The 22,078-nt window shown below is 47.5% G+C and overlaps 1 protein-coding gene and 1 long non-coding RNA gene across 2 annotated transcripts in view; one reads left to right on the top strand and one right to left on the bottom strand.

Moving 5' to 3' along the window:
* LOC129697520 (uncharacterized) overlaps nt 1–10,923 on the bottom strand; it is a 33,211-nt gene extending 22,288 nt beyond the window's left edge. The window contains exons 1-3 of the long non-coding RNA XR_008723538.1: nt 10,780–10,923; nt 5,914–6,141; nt 3,084–3,147 (exon numbers count right to left, since the gene is read on the bottom strand). This is a non-coding gene — a long non-coding RNA (uncharacterized LOC129697520). The remainder of the gene's footprint in view (nt 1–3,083; nt 3,148–5,913; nt 6,142–10,779) is intronic.
* Nucleotides 10,924–11,797: 874 nt separating this feature from the next.
* Nucleotides 11,798–22,078, top strand: part of LOC129697514 (atypical kinase COQ8A, mitochondrial-like) — a 37,323-nt gene continuing 27,042 nt past the window's right edge. The window contains 1 exon segment of the mRNA XM_055636149.1: nt 11,798–11,914. The gene's annotated coding sequence lies outside the window, so the exon portion shown is untranslated.

Genomic DNA, 22,078 nt, shown 5'->3' with positions numbered 1-22,078 from the left:
GGAGGTGAGGAGGAAGAGTGGGGGGTGGGGGATAGGGTGAGGTCAGGAGTGGGGGAGGTGGGGGTAGGAGTGGGGTATGGAGGGGAGAGGTGTTATGGAGGGAGGAAGGGAGTGACTGAGGGCAGGGCAAAGGAAAGGTAGGGAGAGGTGAAGGAGGGAGTGGGGGAGGGGAGGAGGAGAGGGAAAGAAGAAATGTGAAGAGGAGGGAGGGAGTGCTGGGGGATGAGGGGGAATGGAGGAGGATAGGTGTATGAAGAGGTATGGCGAGGTAATGGAGGAGGAGAGGGGGAAGAGAGAGGAGAGGAGGGGGGGGAGGGGGTGAGGGGAGGAAGCAGAGGAGGCATAGTGGAAGTAGGTATGTTGCAAAACTTACCTTCAGCGGCGCTGCAGTTCTGCCGCTGCCCGTGTGCGCGACTTTGGCGCCTTTGAGAGGGGGGTGGGTTTAAAACGCAATTTTCTATAGGCTGTTGAAATCGATGTTGTTCAGCCTACTTAGTTGCTGACGAAAAATCGCTGCGAAATTCGTTCGCTGCAGGTATTTTTAAACTAAATTGGGTTATTTAATTGTTATAGTAGATTAAAAATCATCCTCTAAAGCCGCGAACCCCGACAACGGGACGGATCTCATGTAGGGGACAAGGCAAGGTAGGTTGTGTATTTTTACATTAAAAAAGGCTTCTTAAGATCCCTTTATACAAAATTTTATGTTGCGAGTAGCTGACTTGGGGGCCCATTCAATCCCGCAGTATCTTTCATGCCATATGGGCTTCAAATTCACCGCAATGGCAGCGTTCCAAACCAGCGCGTTCTACAAAATCCTACTTGCAAGCTGATTTAAATGGCCATTAATTTACAGCAATTGAACACCAAATCCCTTCCATTTGGCCTATAAATTAAAGTCAATGAGATTTAAAAATTATGTTTTATTGTGAATTCTGTGTGAATGTTCTTTGGATACTTAGGCTATTTAAAAATGTTAATCTTTCCTTAAGAAATGGATAGATGTTTAGATCTAGGAATTGAATTTTGGAATTAGCTACAATTGGGTAACTAACTAATTATATGCTTTAATTTCAGGGCATCCAAGTAAGATTGTTTAATATTTGTTTCAGAATGCTTCAATCTATAATAACTGAAAATTTCTTTCAGTTCTCTTAATTTTTAATAAAGTTAAGGGCTTTAGACTGTTCTTGATCACAGCTTCTGTGTTAAGTCAATGGAAAATCAATGGAAAAACAAGATGCTAATTTCCGAGTATGAAAATGGCCATAACTTTTTTTAATACTGAAGATATGAAAGTGAATTAGGTGTCAAATTAAACTTCTTTTTATGGTTTATCTGATGGGATAAATTGCAGACTTGATTTTTAAGATCTCAAAATTTTGTAACATTGCTACAAGGTGGGGCGAGGGAGGATAATGGAGGAGGGGAATAGGAGACTGAAGAGGGAGAGTGAGATGCGTTCACGTTGATCTTATTTTTTACAAGTTAGTGTCATTTAAACATTTTTTTTAACGTGGTGGAATATTGGGGGAACGGGTGAGTGGTGGAATATTGCGTTGGGGGAAAGGGGCCCAACGGGTCCCACTTGGTCTAGTATATTACTAAAACTCTCATCTTGTTTGTTTCTATGTCTGTCTGTGTGTGTGTCTGTGATGGTGCGTGTTTGTGAGGGCTGTGATCCTGAAATTATGTCAAAACGGTACACACTAGCGGTACACATTTTAATCTTAAAAAAAATTAAAAAGTGCCCCCACTTGCCGTTAGCAGCGTATGACGTCACAATTGGATCTCATTTACATAAACTGCCCGTCAGCAGTGTTCCACCCCACAATGACATCGCAATGGGATCCCATTTACATTAAAAAAGCTCACTGTTCCCAATAAATGCATGCTGGACAGACACGGACACAGATGGACTGGGCCCTGAGCATGGCTCCTGGCCCTGGGCTGGGGTTCGAGCCGGTGCGGGGTCCGGTGGCTGCTGCTCCGGGTCTGCGGGTTGGGAGAGGAGCCGGACCCGGGGCAAGGACTGGGCCGCAGCCTAGAGGGGCCTCTCCCTTCCCCTCCCGTGCAGCCTCCGCTTCTTCCTCCCCCTCCCGCGGCTCCAGACCTCATTCCCGGCCTCTCCCTCACCCGGCTCCAGACCGCTGCCTCGACCTCTACCTCCCCCTCCCGCGGCTCCAGACCGCTCGGCCCGTCCCCCCGTCACCGACGTGGTGGAGAAAACGGATCCGGCGGTGGTTTACATCAAAGTCCTGGGGAGATGAGGAGGGAGACTGCGGGGATTGAGGGAGAGTGGGATTGAAAGGGAGGGAGGAGGGGGAAGGGAGTGGGAGAGGAGAGGGGAAGTCCTGTGGGGAGGAGGGAGGAGGAGAGTGGGGAGGGGGGTTGAGAGGGAGGGAGGAGTGGGGGAGGAGGGGGGGTGGGAGGAGTGAGGAAGTGACTGAGGGCATAGGGGGTGAGGAGAGGACAGGGAGAGGGGTAGGGGAGAGAGGAGGAAGAGAAGGAGAGGAGGGAGAGGAGAGAGAGGGGGAGAGGTGAAGAGGGGGGAGGGAGGGAGGCTGGGGGAGGGTGATTAGAAGGAGGGGGAGGTAACCATGCCAGGGGAATCTTTGGGAGGGGGAGGGAGGAGAAGAGGGGGGGGGAGGGGGAGGGAGTGGATGGGGGATGAGGAAGAGGGAGGGGGAGGGAGGAGGGCGGGGGGGATGGAGATGGGGAGGGTGAAGAGAGAGGAGGGGAGGGGGGGTGAGGGGAGGAAGCAGAGGACATTTGGTGGAGGGTGGGGAGAGGGAGGATAATGGAGGAGGGGAATAGCTGACTGAAGAGGGAGAGTGAGATGCATTAACATTGATCTTATTTTTTACTAGTTATTGCCATTTTAAACTTTAAAAACATCAGCCACGCCTACGCAGTTGGGGGCTATGGGTGATTGCTGGAATATTGCGTTCGGGGACCAGCGCTCCCGTGTGACAGGGACCAAATTGATCCCACTTGGTCTGGTATCTATATTACTAAAAGTCTGATCTTGACCACTTCCTGTTGATCTGTATATTTATTTTTGAAAAAACGCTGCCACTTACGGCTGTGAGTTTTGGCCATCTTACTCAGAGTTCCCTTCCTCTGCGCAGGAAAAGAGGATTGTTCCTATCGATGAAAAATAAAAGTTATTAGTGTTTAAAAATGTTGAGATTCTCTCTCCTGAAGGCCACGCCCCTTCCGGAGGTACTATAAAATCCGGAAGTGTTGAGTGCCTCAGTCAGTCTCTGCAAGATTGGGGAGCGAGAAGGTCACATCTCTCAGTCTGAGTTGTGAATAACACTGAACACATGTCTACTAAACTGTGAGTGGTTTTACTGACCTGTCAGTATCCTTAATGTGAAAATATAGTTTGGAAATGCTAAAGCTGTGTTGCCTTTGGTTTGGAAATGCTAAAGCTGTGTTGCCTAATTATAATTGCCTTGCCTAATTAAAGTTGCCTTGCCTCATTAAAGTTGCCTTGCCTAATTAAAGTTGCCTTGCCCAATTAAAGTTGCCTTGCCTTCTATATAATTAAAAGTCTAATCTTGACCACTTCCTGTTTGCGCTTTATATTGATTTTAGAAAAAAACGCTACCACATACGGCTGTGATTTCTGGACATCTTACTCAGAGTTCCCATCTGTTCATCAGGTGCCAAGGATGTTTCCCATCGATGAAAAATAAAAGAGTTATTAGTGTTTAAAACATGTTGAGATTCTCTCTCCTGTCAATCACGCCATGAAGGCCACGCCCCTTCTGGTGGGAGGGGGAGGGACTATAAAACCCAGAAGTGTGGGCGTGGCTTAATCTCTGCAAGATGGAGGAGGGAGAGGTCACGACTTGCTGTCTTTGGTGGCCTTGCACCCTGCTTGAAGTGGTAAGAAACTGCACTTGAATGTGGTGGCCTTGCACCCTGCTTGAAATGGAATTTTAAGAAATAGCCGTGAGTCAACTGTCAGCCCACCAGCCGTGAGTGAGTGAGCAGCCAGCACAACCGGCATGAGTGACTGAGCCGATAGCCCAATAATCCATTTGGCCCACAATGTCCATAATAGCCATCCATGGAAACTAGTCCCTTCAGCCCACAACACCCATACTAGCGTTCCAGAAAGCCCCCCCCCCCCCCCCCCCCCCCCCCCCCCCCCCCCCCCCCCCTGGCCACCAATATTGGAATTGATGGAGAGGTGGAATATTGCGTTGGGGGACCCATCCCTCCCGTGTGATGCTGGGACCCAACGGGGTCCCACTTAGTCTCGTTTTATGTACTTCTTCCCACAGATCTTCCCACAACCTCCGGCATTCCAGAGATAACATTCCAAGACTGTCTAACCTCTCCCTGTAGCGGTTACCACCTTCCAGCCCATTCCCTCATATCATTGTAATTGCTTTGATTTACACTGAAGACACTGGTTTTGAACCTTTAGTGTTCATCCTCAAACTGCATTTGGAATTCTATATCGTATTGTGGTCAGTATCCCCGGGGGATATTCAACCATAAGACCTCGCACTCCAGAACTTTGTGTCTTTTTTTGTCAATCAGCATTTGCAATACCTCGTTTAGTTTTCGAGATACACTGCGGAAACATGCCCTTTGGCCCACAGAATCCACGCCAACTAGCGAAGACCCCATACACTATTTCTATCCTACATAGAATGGACAATTTATAGATGCTGTAGATTGGTTTATACATGAGAATCAATCATGGTAGAATAGCATCACTAACCCCACCCTGCTGTACAATTTATACTAACACCCACATCCTACACTGGTCAGTCTTGGAAGCGGTCACGATGTTCTAACAACTAACAACCTGCTGTACCGCTATAATATGAATACTGATTAAATATGATCTTGAACTTCAGATTGTATTATTTGGCTATTTACATGGTGTCAGAAGTAGGATCGAGAATCTTATCATGATTGGTTCTCAGGCATAAACCAATCTACATCCTTCCCCGTAAAGAGTGAATATGGTAAGCATACATGTCGTAAGAATTTAAACATAGTCGCCATATCTACAGGGATGTGAATACTGATTAAAGATGATCTTGAACTTCAGATTGTATTATTTGGCTATTTACAGAAGCCAATTAACCTACAAAGCTGTACTTTTTTGGAATGTGGAAGGAAACCGGAGCATCCGGAGAAAACCCTCGTGGAAATGGGGAGAACGTATAAAGTCTGTGCAGACAGTGAATATACCATCTGCCCCAGGGTAGAGGAATTAAATACCAGAGAACATTGGCTTAAGGTGAGAGGGGAAAGATTTAATAGTAAACTGAGGGGCAACATTTTGGACAGGTACATGGATAGGGAACCATTCGAGGGATCATGGGCCTAACACTGGCAGGTGGGACTAGTGTTGATAGGGCACCTTTGCAGGCATGAGAAAGTTGGGCCGCAGGGCCTGTTTCCATGCTGTATGACTACTTCTACAGACGTGCCGTTGAAAGCTTTCTGTTGGGTTGCATCACAGCTTAGTTTAGGAATAGCTCTGTCCAAGACCGCAGGAAATTGCAGAGTTGTGGCCTAGTCCATCACACAGACCAGACTCCCCACCACTGACTCCATCTACACTTCACGCTACCTTGGAAAAGCAGCCAACATAATCTAGGACGTCCCACCCTGGTCATTCCCTCTCCACCCCTCTCCCATTTGGCAGAAGATACAAAGGTTTGAAAGCACGCACCATCAGGCTTAGGAACATCTTCTTCCCCTCTGCTATTGGACTACTGATTCCCCTAAGTTCGGTGTAGTTTAATTTAGAGATACAGCATGGAAACAGGCTATTCGTCCCATTGAGCCCGCACCGACCAGCGATTCCCGCACATCGACACTATCCTACAAACTAGGGACAATTTACATTTATACCAAACCAATTAACCTACATACCTGTACGTCTTTGGAGTGTGGGAGGAAACCGAAAATCTTGGAGAAAACCCACGCGGTCATGGAGAGAACGTACAAACTCCGAACAGACAGCACCTGTAGTCAGGATCGGACCCGGATCTCCGGCGCTGCAAGCGCTGTATGTCAATAACTCTACCGCTGTACCACCGTGCCGCCCATGTAGTTCTGATTTCCCAACTCGTATCTCGTTGTGGATTTTGGATTTTTTGTCTGAAATTATAACACTACAGTGCTTTAATATATTCTGTATCTGCACTGGCATTTTTCTCTTTGCATTGCCAGTTGTACTTGTGTATGGCTTAATTGTACTCGTGTATGATTTGACTGGAAGGCATGCAAACAAAGCTTTTCACTGTATCTTGGTACACGAGACAATAATAAACCAATATCATGATTATAAATCGGCAAGTCTTGACATGCATAGACATAAGCAACAGTCTTATGGAGAGGCAAACAATATCACCCAACATTTTTCTTCAAGCGCCCTACTGTTCTTGATTCCCTCAGCAAATCAAGAAAGAAAATGTAAATGCTGTCACGCTGACCCATCCATCAATGCAACCTTGTAACCTTAAGTGGTCAAGTTTGGTCACGGCCCCAGAGAGAATGCTGGAATCCCTGCCTGGGCTGAAGAATCTTTCCCATTGTGCCAGGCTTTTGAAAGAAGGTTAGCGTTCATGCCCCACTCTTGCTCATTCCATCGCGCGGGAGTGTTAATTGACTCCACTGTCAGACATTTCTTGCAAAGTACAATATCTCCAGAATGTCAACTGGTTTACCAGCAAGCATGAAGATACTCACTTGAGCCTAACTTTGATTCCAAAATTGTTGTTTTCCTTTCTACATTCACAAGGTGCTGCAGTTACTGGCATCAAATGGCCGTGGGCCAGTTATAGTCAGGGTGTCCATCTGGAAGGGTGTTCAAACAGAAATGCTAACTGCGATTCTTCAGCATTTTTCAGATTTCTGACATCTGCAATTTTTAGATTGGCAGGTGGGTGGTGGTTGATTTGAGAAATAAGGAGGGCATTCAGGAATGGGAGTTGAGCATATGGAGGAGGGGAAAGAAGCAGGGTAACTGTGCAAGCAGATAAGAGTTGGTCTTGTGTGGCATAGACATTGTGGGCTGAAGGTATGTTCCCGTACTGTGTTTTGGAGATATAAGGAACTGATTTACAAAAAAAGGCACAAAATGTGGGGATAGTTCTCCACAGATGTTGCTTGATCCACTGAGTTACTCGAGCATTTTGGTCTGTACTGTTTTTTGGCTGGGGTTGTGGGAGATGGTGGAAGAAATGTGTGTTGACTGGGGTGGTGCTGATGGTAGTGGAAAGAACATGAGGGTCTTACTTCAAATTATAAAATGTGATGTCCTGACACAAAATGCCACGTCCAACGATGCTGCCTGACCTGTTGAGTTCCTCACGCAGTTTTGAGTCATTTTTTGTAAACCAGCATCTGCAGTTCCTTATATTGTCCACCTATATGTCCACTTTGGTGTCTTCCCTCACAATAGGAAACTTTTTGATTCTGTTATAGAATGGACAATTTATAGAAGCTGTAGATTGGTTTATACATGAGAATCAATCATGGTAGAATAGCATCACTAACCCCACCCTACTGTACAATTTATACTAACACCCACATCCTACACTGGTCAGTCTTGGAAGCGGTCACGATGTTCTAACAACTAACACCCTGCTGTTTTTGCATACACCACGTGGGTGTATGCAAAAACAAATTTCAGACCTCGGTCTGACAATAAAGTGCCATTGTATCGTATCGTATATATAGATCAAACCATATTGCTAATTTGATCTATGTCTGGTTTTACTGCTGACCTGATCCATAATCCATGTCAGGTTTCCACACTACCACCTGGTGGCATGCAGGCAGCCATGTTAGTTAGTTCAACTTACGACTCCGAGCCATTTCGATGGTCTCTGTATGTATTCTAATTAAAGTACTTGTTATGATATATAATGACTTTGTATCATTAGTACTTTACACATGGTGTCAGAATTGGGATCACGTGGAATGTTGCGGCGATTGAGAAGATCCAAAAGCACGTCAGACCCGGCCCTGTTGGACTTCTCCGTGAGCTCCTTTGCACTGCGGACAGTTCGCTCAGCCAGCCCGTTCGATTGGGGTTACTCCGGACTGCTGGTGATGTGCTTAAAGTCCCATTCCTTTGCAAAGTCCTTAAAACGCTGGCTTGTGAATTGGCCACCATTGTCAGGCATGAGGGTTTGAGATACCCCATGGACCGAAAAATGCCTCGCACGTTTCTTGACGACAGCCGCAGAGAAAGAGGTGGGGAGCAGATCCATCTCAAACCACCCGGAGTAAGAGTCAACCAAATATTGGTTGCCACGGCAGTCAAAAATGTCAGTAGCCATCATAGATCACTGCAAGTCAGGAACCGGGTGCTGCAAAAGGGGCTCTTTCTGTTGGTGTGGAGCCATGCTGTTCAACACGGTGCAGAACTGCACCCTCTGATGTATATAATCTGACAAGGCAGGCCAGGAAAACATGCCTTTTGCTCGTTGCAACGTAGCTTCAGAACCAGGATAACCTCTGTGTACGGCATCAAAGTGAAGCCGGGATCACTGTCTTGTGGCCCTTTTTGATAACCCCACCTTCAATGGCCAGTTCGTCTCGGACAGAAAAGTAAGGCCGAACAGCAAGCGGAAGCGAATGCTGATTGCTAGGCCATCCATGATTGATGACTGAGGCGAGCATCTGCAGGGTGGCATCTTCTGTCGTGCGAACAACCAAAGTATCCAGATGTGAAGGATGAGTGAAATCAATTGCCATGACGTCAAACATCTGATGTGTGCTGGCCGCTCGACCTGCTGGGAGCTCGGGATAATGTGTCAGCCTGTGGTTACTCTGCTTGTAAGTGAGATATCATACCATGAGCTGCAGCTTCATTCTTTGCAGTCGTGCCGGAGCAGTTTCTACAGGCTTTTTTTAAATGGTAACCAAAGGTTGGTGGTCAGTCTCTCCGGTAACAGCCTTGCCAAAAATTTAATCATTGAATTTAATGCATGCAAAGACCACTGCCAGTAATTCCTTCTCGATCTGACAATACCTTGTCTCTGTGTCCGTCATTGTTCTGGAAGCATAAGCAACAGGCTGCTCATCCTGCAGACCTGCTGCACCGAGGCTGTACTGGGATGCGTCACAGGTTGATTGACATTGTAATAAGCCTGGGTAGGTGGACATGACATCTGACATTTTAGAGTGTCAAAAGCATGTTGCTGCTCTTCGTGCTATGTCCAGGCAGTGTCCTTGTGAGTAAGCTGCTGCAAGGGAGTCGAGATCTCACTGAAGTTGGGAACGAGGTAAATAACAATGCCCAGAAATCTCTGCAGGCCTGCAACATCAGTGGGTGTGGACCTTTCGCTAACAGCCACAGTCTTAGAAGGATCCGCCTTGAGACTATCAGCCGTGAAAATATGCCACATGTAGCTCACTTAACATGGAACCAACATTTTTGGGGATTTAGATTTAAGTTTGCTTCCTTGGCACGCTCGAGTACCTTCTTCAAATTGGCATCATGTTGTTCCATGTCTTTGCCACTAACAATCATCATGATGATAGCAGGGGTCAAGGAAAGAGCGTTCACGTCGCGGCCCTGTTTCAACCAATCTTTCCACCACCACGCACAAGAAGCGCAAGACAGACACCATTGTGCAGATGTCGAGAAGTGTGTTCAGCTCTGGCTGAACAACTTCTAATCTTGTGTGTGGACGCGATAAGAAGAAGATGATGATAGCACAAGGGTATCCGTCAAACAGTTGCTCCATGGAGCGCTGAAACACCTGGCTGAACTGATACCAAACGGCATGCGAAAAAATCTGTAGTGGCCGAAAACAGTGCTGAAGGTGGTACGCATAGTTGATGCATGATCCAGGGGAATCTGCCAGAAGGAGCTCTTGGCATCTAATACAGAGAATACCATTGCCTTACCCATGTGGGCAGCTACAGCCTCCACTGTACGCATGGGGTGACGGGGTCTTTTGAGTGCAGTGTTCAGGTCCCCTGGATTAATACATATACAAATCTCCTGTTTATTCTTCTTTGTAGCAGCCACCAACGAGGACACCCAGTCTGTGGGGTATTTCGATGGTCTCTGTATGTATTCTAATTAAAGTACTTGTTATGATATATAATGACTGTATCAATAGTACTTTGCACATTATATTGCTTCCTATTGCTTCACATTTCATGCATCCTCTCTTTCTTTGCTCCTTATTTCACAGCCTTTTGTCTTTCCATCTCTGGCTTCATCCAACTATCTGCTAATCAAACCTGCCCCCTCACTTGGATCCAACTATAATAAATTATTACGTTCTAGGAGCAGAATGAGGCCATTCGGCCCATCAACACCATTCAATCATGGTTCACAAAAACTCAGCGGGCGCAGCAGCATCTATGGAGCGAAGGAAATAGGCAACGTTTCGGGCTGAAACCCTTCTTCGGCCCAAAACATTTCCTTCGCTCCATAGATGCTGCTGCACCTGCTGAGTTTCTCCAGCTTTTTTGTGTACCTTCGATTTTCCAGCATCTGCAGTTCCTTCTTAAACACGTTCAATCATGGTTGATCTATCTTTCCCTCTCAACCCCATTCTCCTGCCTTCGCCGCATTAGCCCGTCACGCACGATAATCAAGAATCTATCAATGTGTCCATCACTTTTGATGTATCACTGAAGATTTATTGCTTTATTGTGTTTGTATTAATGACATTAATGGGCCTGTTGTGCTGCAGCAAGTGAGAATGTCATTGTTCTGATCATACATGTCCTACACACGACAGAAATTAAACTCTCCCCAATTCTCACCAAAGGCTCAGTCAATGGTTCATTCATTGAGGAAATGCAAGGATGGTGCTGAGGTGGACGAGCCATGATCCTGGCCCAGGCTCTGAGCTTCCAACATTGTCCACACGGAACCTCCTGTCCGGGCCCGAGCAACACCTCCCCCTCCTGATTGGCCTCTTTAACACCTCCCCCTCCTGATTGGCTCCCACCTCCCGACTGCCATTCCACGACTGATTGGCTCCTCCTGCTGCCCGTCACGCCACCTAACAATTCGGATTGGCTCCCCCTGTCCTGTTCCTGCCCCTACACTGCTGCCTGTCATGACAATCCCTGCTTCTGATTGGCTCCACCTGCCCTGGTCCCGCCCCCACTGCGCGTCACGATCAATCCAGATGCCGAGTGGCTCCTTCCACTGCCTGTCACGACGAATGCCGCTTATGATTGGCTCATCCTCCGCTGATCCCGCCCCCGACCGCCTCTCGACCATTGGATCGGTCCCGAATAATTTATTAACACAATCTGCCCCCCCCCCCGGGCAGCGTTGATTCCACTGCGAGTCGGGTTACTGAAATGGATGGAAAAAGGCCGACGGTCCGCACCACACGTCAGCCCGTTGCATTTAGAAGGAGTGGTTTATCCTGCTCCGCTCTACGATCTTCGGCAGAACCGAACAGACACAATATGCCGGAGTAACAGCGGGGCAAGCAGGCAGGCAGCGTCTCTGGAGCGAAGGGATGGGTGCCATTCTCCAGAGACGCTGCCTGCCTGCCTGCCTGCCCCGCTGTTACTCCGGCCGTTGCGCACGTCTTACCCTGACCTGGCTGCGCGAGGCGGGGGCGGGTTACGTGCGGATCCGCGCGCCCAGCAACGGCCAGTGGCCAGCGGCCAATCAGCGTCGTGGGCTCAACCCCAGGACCCGCCCCGCTCGCCCATCCTCTGATCGACGGCTCCGGCAGCCAATGGAATGGGGGCAGAGGGAGGAGCGGGGCGGCCGGGGGCCAATGGGCGGTGACGGGGCGGGTCCCCGGGTGGGGGGAGGGACATGGGGGGGCCCATGCCCAGGCGGCCCGCCCACCCGCCGACATCCCCTCCAGCAGCAGCGAGGCGGGACCACACCGTGCAGGGACACTCCGGCTGCCCAGCTCCACTCCGGCCTGTGAGTCTGGCTCCGTCGTCCCGTCCCGTGGAAGGGGTAAAGGGAGTGGAGTGGGAGGGGAAGAGAAGGGAAGGGAGGAGGTGAAGTGAGAGAAGGTGGGTGGGGGGGTGAGGGTGGCTGGAGGGGTTTGGGCTAGGATTGGGGAGCATAGAAGGTGGAGAAGCGTAGGCTTGAAGAAAGGGTAGTTTGGAGGGAGCGATGGGGTGGAGGGAGCTGGAAGGAAATGTGGTGGAGGGGCCGAGGGAGATTGGAGGGAATGGGGATGAGGAGAGTGGGGTGGGGGTGTTGTGATGAGAGGGATTGCTGTGTATTGTAATCCCAGCATTGCTTTAGTGTTGCTGCTCCCAGCCAGCGAGGTTTAAGGTGCTCCAAGTTCCAATTTCTCCTGCTTTTCAAAAAGTAATTGTGCAAAATTATTTTATGCATAAAGTTCAAAAGTACGTAAATTATTTGCTTAAGAGATCTATTAAAACTCTCGCAGCTGCGAATGGCGGAGTTTGCTTAAAATGCCTTTAATATAGGCACGTGTCTCCCAGTCTGTATGGTTCAGAGTGCTGCCCTGGATAGTAAACAAAAACAGCGTTGCAATTAATACAACGTCTTTTCACGTGTTTCGCAATAGCGTCGCGAAAATAATTGCGATAATGGGATTTTAATCTTTTTCAAAGCAACTAGGGGGCATTTCCAAAGGTTAAGGTTCTGAATCTAAATACAAAATGCTGGGTAAAACAGCAGGCAATATTCGTGGAACGAACAACACGTTTCAGGTTGAAAACTCACTGCCAGCAACAAGTTGTGAACTTTGGTTGTGAAGGAGTTTAGAGAGAGGGCGGGAGGCACGGCAGTGCCGATTAAAAGTAGGGGTGACCAAGCCTGAATTAGTGGATCATTCTATCGCCAAGGGTCATTGGAGTGAAGGTTAAACACACAAGTGAAGGAAGATATATAAGAGGAATTTGAAAACAAGGGTTACATTTTGAACCCGAGGGCTTGATTAACAAAGATTTGATGTAGGTCAGAGAACAGATGATGGGTGGCCTGTCCGGAATGCTGCTGCTTTGTGTGTATGTGTGTGCAAGGACAGTGATCGGACGAAGTTGCTGCAAGTTTAATATGACCTCAACCTTACAGGCAGAAGACAGAGGGACTTTAGCCAAGAGCGCATGGAAGTGCCAGTCTAAAGGAGATGGTCGCGTGTTGACATGAGTTACAATTGACCTGACAGTTTGTGTTGGGGTCTTGAAGGTTGCCCAGATTCATGGAACTTTGAGAATCTAAGATGTTTGGATGTTTCGGGGCCTGTGGCTGTCTATCTGGAAGTTTGAGTGTCGTTGAGATAATAAATCTTGGTTAGGTGTGTGTGCACGCATACGATTGTGACCAGTTTTAAGTGTTTTTAAATCTTGGGTGTTTTAAGCCTCTAACGTTGCAACTATTTGTTATGCCCCCTTTCCTTCTGGCTTTTAATCTTTCTATCGAGTGCATGTGAAAAAATCTGTAATTATTAATCTCAAGGTCGACGGGTTCTATGCACGTTTGTCTTGGTGCCAATTTACGCACGTTGAATTTTTTTCTGAAACTAAAATTCTACCAATAATAGTAATACATCCAAAGATGTAAACAGCCCTGGGGGCGGAGTCCCCATAAACTCCACGTTGCATTTGCCAGAACCTTTTCTACTGTAAATTTCAGAGTAGAATGACCCTCTATATTTTTGGATAACTTTTACCAGAGAGCCACGTGTTGTGCTTTGAGTGTGTTTGTCGGAGTTGCAACCCTGTGTGAGAATGATGCTAATTTAAAGAGTTTACCAGCCCTTCGACTCCCAACTGTAAAGTGGAGGATGGATGAGTTGTTGGTGACTGACTATGCTTTGCCAGCTGCCACTTTCCTATCAGTCTGCAGAAGGGTCCTGACCCAAAGTGTTGTTGAGGTTTATTATCGACACGTGAACTGAGGTACACTGAAAAGCTTTGTTTTGTGTGCTATCAAATCAAATCAGATAATACTATACATAAACACAATTAAGTCAACTCAAGTACAATAGGTTGAGCAAGGGGAAGATACAGAGTGCAGAATATAATTCTCAGCATTGTAGTGCACCAGTTCCAGAGACAAAGTCCAATGTGTGCAATGGGATAGAGGTGAATCGGGCAGCTTATGGAAAGGCTGACTTCGTCTGTCCATTTCCTCCAGAGATGCTGACTGACCCGCTGAGTTCCTCCAGCACTGTTTTTTGCTCAAGACTCCAGTGTCTGCATATGATTGTGTCTCTGCTTTCCTATCACCAATAAGCTTTCTTGATCCATGTGTGGGAAGACTTTAAATGTTGCTTAATTCCTCAGGCGACTCTGATTTGTACTGGTCTTTTCTCGCTTCCAGTCCTTCCCCACCCTCACCTCTATCTTTCAGTCTGAAGAAGGATTCTGACCCAAAACATCACCTATTCTTTTTCTCCAGAGATGCTGCCTGACACGCTGAGTTACTCCAGCTTGTTGTGTTTATCTACAGTATCAGGCCACTCTGTCCATCTGCTCTGAGACCTGCATCCTACCCCTCCCCATCTTACTGCCTTACATCCCTCTCTCCACCCCCCACAAAATCCAGTTTCTGTCATTTCTGTTTATGCCGAGCATGCACTGCGGCAGCGACTTCCACATTCCCAACATCTGGGTAAAGAGATTCCAGTGGATTTTACAACAGATTGATTAGCGACTGTGTAATTTTTACCAATCCATTTTACTGGTCTATCCCATGAGAGGAAGCGCATCCTCCATGTCCAATTGGCCCGGTGTGAAGCTAACAACCTCACTCTGCTCCAGAGCAGCCCAACCTTCTCACTCTGTGCATGTTGATCCCAATCCGATGCTGCCTGACCACTTTGCACTGTTTTGAACCTCACATTTTCAGTGACGGCCTGAATAGTCTAATCACTTACAGAAATCAATTTGACAGGATCTCTGTTTACAGTGTAAATAACAGAATTTGCAAACTTCTCCCAGCCCCCTCCTACCCACGACAGGCACTGGCAGTCTCCAGTCACAACATGTTGTATTGAGTCAGTGAAACTGGCAGCATTCTTAGTAGACTGGTGCAGTGTCCCACTGTTTGACCTCTATGTGAGAGGACTGGTGCTTATCAAGATAAATGGCAGCAGTACTCGCTGAATAACACTTATCTTGGGCATTGTAAGATTAACTGTTCCAAGTTAACCACAGTCATCCTGCACGAAAGCAGGCCCTTGGGCCCAACTCGTTCATGCTGACCATAATGCCCCATCTGCACTGGCCCCTCTAAACCTTTCCTATCCACGTACCTGTCCTAATGTCTTTTAAATACTGTTAAAGTTCCTGTTTCAACTACTTTGTCTGACAGCTCATTCTATGTACCCACCGCTTTCTGTGAAAAAAATTGCCCCTCGGGTCCCTATTAAATATGTTGCCTTACCTTAAACCCATGCCTCTGGTTCTTGATTCCTCTACCCAAGGGGAAAATACTGTGTTCACCCAATCTGTTCCTGTCTTGAGTTTATGCACCTCCAAAAGATCACCCTCTGCTCCAAGAAATAATGTCCTAATTACCCGACATCTCCCTATTGTTCCAGCCTTCAAGTTCAGGCACCATCCCCGTAAATCAGCTCTGCATCCTTTCCAGTTTAATCCATGACCTGGTTAATTCAGGAAATGGAGGGCGAGGCAGAGGGGAAGGTGGTGCAGAGGTTGAGAAATGGTGCGGGTTTGATCAGTGATTTAGAGACAATACACAAATGAGCAGGCTATGACTCCTCAACCCTGCCCATCATTCAATAAGATCATGTCTATTCTCTATTTACCTCAAGTTGTCTTATGTGCGCATTCCCCTCATTCCTAGATCCTACAAGTAATTATTTACCTTCATCTTCAATTTCTCTAAAGATCCTGCCACCAACATTCTCTGGGATAGAAAAAGTTTGGCTTATTATTGTCACCTGTACTGAAGTACAGTGAAATTCTTTCTTTTGCATGCTATGATTTACCATACATAAATACGATCAAGTCAAACTCGAGTACAATAGGTGGAGCAAAGCGGAAGATACAGAGTGCAGAATATTGTTCTCGGCATTGTAGTGCATCAGTACTATAGACAAAGTCCAATGTCCACATTGGGGGAGAGGTGAATCGGACAGTACACTAGCGTATGGAAGGATCGTTAAGAAGCCTGACAACAAAAGGGAAGAATGTTCCTGAGTATCAGGTCATTCGGTGGGGCGCACTTTCAAGTACCTTTCTCCTGCTGGACGGGAGCAGGGAGAAGGAAGAATGACTGGGGTGGGACAAGTACTTGATTATACAAGTCTTTGATTATTCTAGAGATACACCAGCACCTGAGAGGGATGTTACAAAGCATTGAGCTTCCTATATGAAATTACTGACATTTTGAGTGGTGTGGGGTGGGGGCAATAAATAGAATTCTTCTTCATCTCCCCTCTCAAGAGATTCTTCTTCATCTCCCCTCAAACTTTCAAGAGAGAGCTAGATAGGGCTCTTAAAAATAGCGGAGTCAAGGGATATGGGGAGAAGGCAGGAATGGGGTACTGATTGGGGATGATCAGCCATGATCGCATTGAATGGCGGTGCTGGCTCGATCAGGGCCGAATGGCCTACTCCTCCACCTATTGTCTATTATCTCCTGAAGCACCTGGAGTAGCAGTCATACAAAATGTTAACAGGTCCCTTTCCTTGCTGATCAAGAAGCCCCATCGAGGCTAGTCCATTTGCTTGCATTTGACCCATAAACCTCTAAACCTTTCCTATCCATGTCTTAAAGGTCTTATAGGGTGATTTCACTAAAGGTCACTGGAGCGTAGATCCGCACCCACGTGACCAAAATTCTCAAGTGGAGGACACTCGAGGGTTCGGTACATGTTAGTGGATGGGAAAAAACGCATTTTCCCACCCGTTAAAAACATAGAAAACGGCGAGGTTGTGAGCTGCAATTTACTGTGCCAGTCGGGGTGACCGTGAGGCACAGTGACCTAGATTTACCTACAAAAAAGATAGCAAGTAAGGTTTCAAGCTCGAACTGAATTTCCAAACAAGGAAATTAACAATGCCATTACTTTGGATGATTTACAGGTCCAAAATATCGGGCAATTATCGCGTTTGCTCGCCGATATTTCATCAAAAGTAAGTAAATAATGCCTTACTTTCGATGAAATTCAGCGAGCAAACGCGATAATTCCCGATATTTTGGACCTGTAAATATCCACGGCAAATGTCGGCTGTTCATTTCCGCCGGTTTGGCACCTTCAGTTCCCTCTTGAATTTACCTTACTTGCTATCTTTTTTTCCCCCTGTAAATCTAGGTAGCTGTGCCTCACGGTCACCCCGACTGGCACAGTAAATTGCAGCTCACAACCTCGCCGTTTTCTATGTTTTTAACGGGTGGGAAAATGCGTTTTTTCCCATCCACTAACATGTACCGAACCCTCGAGTGTCCTCCACTTGAGAATTTTGGTCACATGGGTGCGGATCTACGCTCCAGTGACCTTTAGTGAAATCACCCTATAGCACCTGCCTCAACTACCTCCTCTGGCAGCTCGTTCCGTACACTGTGTGAAAGTTGCCACTGAGGTTCCTATTAAATCTTTCCACTCTCATCTTTAAACCTATGTCTTGTGTTTTTTGATTCCCCTACTCTGGGTAAAAGACTGCATTCACCCTGCCTATTCCCCATACGATTTTGTACACATTTATAAGATCACCGCTCTGCCTCCTGCGCTCGAAGGAATAAGGTCCTAGCCTGCCCAACCTCTCCCGATAGCTCAGGCCCTCGATGCCTGGCAACATCGCCGGCAATAACCTCTATGCTCTGTCCAGTTTAACGACATGGGCAGAAATGTGGACTCTGCTGTAGGAGAAAAAGGTCACGTAACGGAGGAGCCATTTACACTTGCCAATTAAATTATGCCGGCGGTCGGGATCAAACCTAGGAGCTGGCATGGCAGTGCAGTTGAGGACAGTATAGATTAGCCATGATTATATTGAATGGCAGGGCAGGCTTGAGTGGCCGAGTGGGCTTGTTGCTCTTGTGATCTGGCGGATTCCAGTATCAACCTTTGATCGCGAGGTGTGTGGGTGGGTTGTCCTTTCACCTTTGATGGATCTTTCTTTGCAGAAATAAGTTGCTTAACCTGTAATGTCATCTGTAACACTTGTCAGCAATTCTCACATTGCAAACCCCTTGGGGATGTCTCTCAGTTAGCCCTTTCCCATGGAGTAGGGTGACTGCAGGAAGGTCGGGAGAGTGGTTTGGGAACGTCGAGTGGGACAGCGGATTGCTGAGTGATCCTTGGGAATCTCACTGTCGAGAACAGACACGGGGAGAGTGACAAACGACAGCATAGTGAGTGACTGTGTGCATCTCAAACTCTGTGCAAACTGTTTTGCAGGCTGATGACGGAATGATCCAGAACTCCCTTGATCTGTAAACTTCCCCATTTCTCAACATCTGCTTCCGTTTATTCTGCTCTTCCTCCAGGCCTCCTGATTCCCTGCTGTCGGTCGCTCTTTGAGTGACCCTGAGCTGGTGCCTAAAAGAGAGTTACAATAAAGCTACTGAGAAACTGTTTCCCTTGCACACTCCCACAGCCCTCCCCTTCCCTCTCTCCTGGCCCATTGCTCCTCTCATTCATTTCCCCATCTTCCCCCGTGCATGAGTTGCAGCTGCTGTGTTTTCCGCCCTAACCCTAGCCTAATCTCCAGTCATTCTCTACCTCTTCCCTCTGCTCTTGTTCTCTCCATTGTCTTCTCTGTTGCTCTCGACTGGCACTATCTTTATCCTATCATTTCTCCACCCCCCCCCCCCCCCCCCCCCCCCCCCCCTCCCCAGCCCTCTTGCATTCCAACAGTGACAGTGGTTTAAAAACAACTCCATTGGCTGGGATGCGACCAGGGAGATTGCATCAGGCGTTCTATAAATACAAGTGTTTCTCTTTGCTGCCTGACACCCCGGCTCCCCCTCTCTCTTGAACTGCTGCACGTTCGAACTCTTGACCATCTGGAGCAGTACACATTTCTCCTTTGAGGAGCCCTTGGATTGTTTCACTTCTATTGAGTTGCTCAAAGCTGCCCACTCAAACTGCTCCCTCGAGGTAAGGAAGTGATTCCTGAGGACTCTTCTCTCTAGGGGTAAGGCATTACATAATCGGCTTATTGCTGGGCTCCAGGCAGTTCGCTGAGGAGTGGGGAGGAATCCGCTTTCCTCTTGTGCTTTCACAATTCCTTGATGACCAAGATTGTCTTGTAAAGTTTATAACTAGGTCTAACAGTTTGAAGATTAAATGTTGTAATATTCTAGGAAAGGATATGAGGGAAATGCTTGTTTACGAGAGGACGAATATAATCTGAAACTTGTATCGCGTGGGGGGGGGGGGGGGGGGGGGGGGGCGACAGAAACTGGATCAGGGCTTTGGAAGGGGATTTGAAGGAAAATTATTTTATAGACTATGGGGATGGAGTGGTGGGGGGGGGGATGAGGGGGAAAGATAGGATTGTTGTGATTGCTGTGCTATCATTTGAGAAAAGTGTTTGTATGTTCGCCTTGTGACCGTGTGGGTTTTCTGCGGGTGCTGCAGTTTCCTCCCACACTCCAAAGATGTGCAGGTTTGTAGGTTAATTGGCTCCATCCAGTAAGTTGTAACATAGCTAGTATGTTTAGGTTAATGTATGGTGTGATCACTGGTTGGCACAGACTCGGTGGGCCTGTTTCCGCGCTGCATCTCTACCGTCTAATGTAAAGGCAGTCTCTACTAATTTAATGATATAAGCATATACTGTGTGAAAACGGGCCCTTCGGCCCACCGAGTCTGTGCTGACCATCAAATGTCCATTTACACCACTGCTGCATCACAGTCCTTCCCAGGATATGGCAGGTTTTTGCTTCTGAGGACCGTTCACAGACTAGACAGTTTGCAAGTAGGAAATGTAGCCACACACAGAGTGCCCGCATATCAGAAGATGCCCTCAAGCAGCTGGCAAATCCATCCTGCCGGTCTCCCAAACACCCACTCATACATAGGGGCTGTGCGTAACCTGGGGTGGGGGGGGGGGACCTGTAATCATTTTATTCTCTCCACGATTTATGTTGTCAGGACTTGAGTGCCTGAGCTATAGGGAGAGGTTTGGCAGGATAGGAGTTTATTCCTTGGAGCGCAAGAGGCTGTGATGATCTTATAGACGTGTATAAAATCATGAGGGGAATGAACAAGGTAAATGCACAGAGAATGTACAATCCCATTTTTTTCCAACCTCCCCCATTCAGACATTGGACTTTTTCCCTGGTACTGTTTAAACTACTGCACTCTGGTGTTGTTTTTCTGCTCTACCTTTTGTGCATGTGTTTGGCTTGATTGTATTCATGTATAGTATTATCTGATTTAATTGACTACCACTGCAGGGCATCTACAGCAGAATACTCCCACTTGGGAGAGGTTGGGCAAGCTAGGACTTTATTCCTTGGAGCGCAGGAGACTGAGCAGTGACCTTAGTGTATAAAATCATGAGGGGAATAGATAGGGTGAATGGAGTAGAGTAGGGGAATCAAGAACCAGAGGACATGGGTTTAAGGTTGAGGGGCAAATTTAATAGGAATCTGAGGGGCAACATTTTCACCCAGAGGGTGGTGGGTATATGGAACGAGCTGCTGGGGAAGGTAGTTGAGGCGGGTACATTTGCAACATTTAAAAGAACTCTGGACAGGTACATGGGTAGGAAAGATTCAGGGAGATATGGACCAAACGGGGAAATGAGACTAGCTTAGATGGGGCATCTTGGTCAGCTTGCATGAGTTGGGCCGAAGGGCCTGTTTCCGCTCTGTGTGACTGGCATTTCCTTCAACTCTCCCCAGATTCTACTATTCGCCTCCCAACCAGGGGAAATTTAGAATAATCTCCCAACCCGCACGTCAATAAGATGTGTGAGGAAACCAGAGCTCATGGGGGAAATCCCTGTGGTCAAAGGGAGTATATGCAAAATCCTTTGAGGCAGTGTAACGGGCCTGTAAATACCGTACTCGATAGATAACATAATAAACAAACAAAAGCTCAATGAATAAAAAACAAGTGTAAAACAAAATAAAACAAGAGTGAAGTCCATAGTGCAACCAAGATGGTTCATAGATTAGTTGGAGTTCGTCATGTTCAATAGCACGATGGTTGTTAGCTGTTCCTGAGCCTGGGCATTTAAAGTTTTCAGACTCCTGTACCTTCTTCCCGATGGCAGGAGTACAATGACAGTGTGGCCAGGGTGGTGTGGGTCCTTGATGATACTGACTGCCTTCATCAGACAGTGTCTCCTGTAGATCCCTTCGATGGTGGGGAGATCAGTACCTATGATTGGCTGGGCAGTGTTTATCACTTCTTGTCATCTCCTTCATTCCTGGACGTTCAAATTGCCTCAACTGTGGGTGAGGAGCTTTTAACGTGGGTAGAGGGTGAGGGGGGAGCTCCACAGTGAGAATTAGTGGGGTTGGGAGAATAATAGGTTTATTTAGTTCAGAGATACAGCATGGAAACTGATCCTTCGGCCCACCGAGTCCACGCTGACCATCAATCACCCATTCGCACTGGTTCTATGTTATCCCACTTTCACATCCACTCCCTACACACTGGACAATTTACAGAGGGCCAATTAACCTACAAACCTGCATGTCTTTGGGATGTGGGAGGAAACTGGAGCACCCAGAGGAAACCCACGCTGTGACAGGGAGAATGTACAAACTCCACAAATGGTCAGAATCGATCCCGGGTTTCTGGTGCTGTGAGGCAGCGGCTCTGCCCTAGGGATTGGAGAAAGGGTGAGGGTCTGTCTGAGGCTTTGGACATGTTTTCCCTCCTCCCACTGCACCCCCCTCATCCACTCCACAGCTCGGTCACTCCAGGAAGCCGCAGCCTCGTGGAGCTGGGCCCCCACCTTCCAGTCACAGTCTGCATGTGAGCAGCTGGTGCTGGGACAAGGAGCCTGTGTGTGCTTGGGACTAGCCTGGCCTGGGGTTAGCTGTAGTCCCATCAGATGTGGCGCAGCGGGTAGAGCTGCTGTCTCACGTTGCCAGAGACACGGGATCGATCCTGACCTCGGGGGCGGGGGGACTGCTTGTGTGGAATTTGTACATTCTCCCTGTGACTGC

The sequence above is a fragment of the Leucoraja erinacea genome, chromosome 5 (assembly GCF_028641065.1).
Source record: "Leucoraja erinacea ecotype New England chromosome 5, Leri_hhj_1, whole genome shotgun sequence".
NCBI lineage: Eukaryota > Metazoa > Chordata > Chondrichthyes > Rajiformes > Rajidae > Leucoraja > Leucoraja erinaceus.
This window is presented reverse-complemented; position numbering and strand designations above follow the sequence as displayed.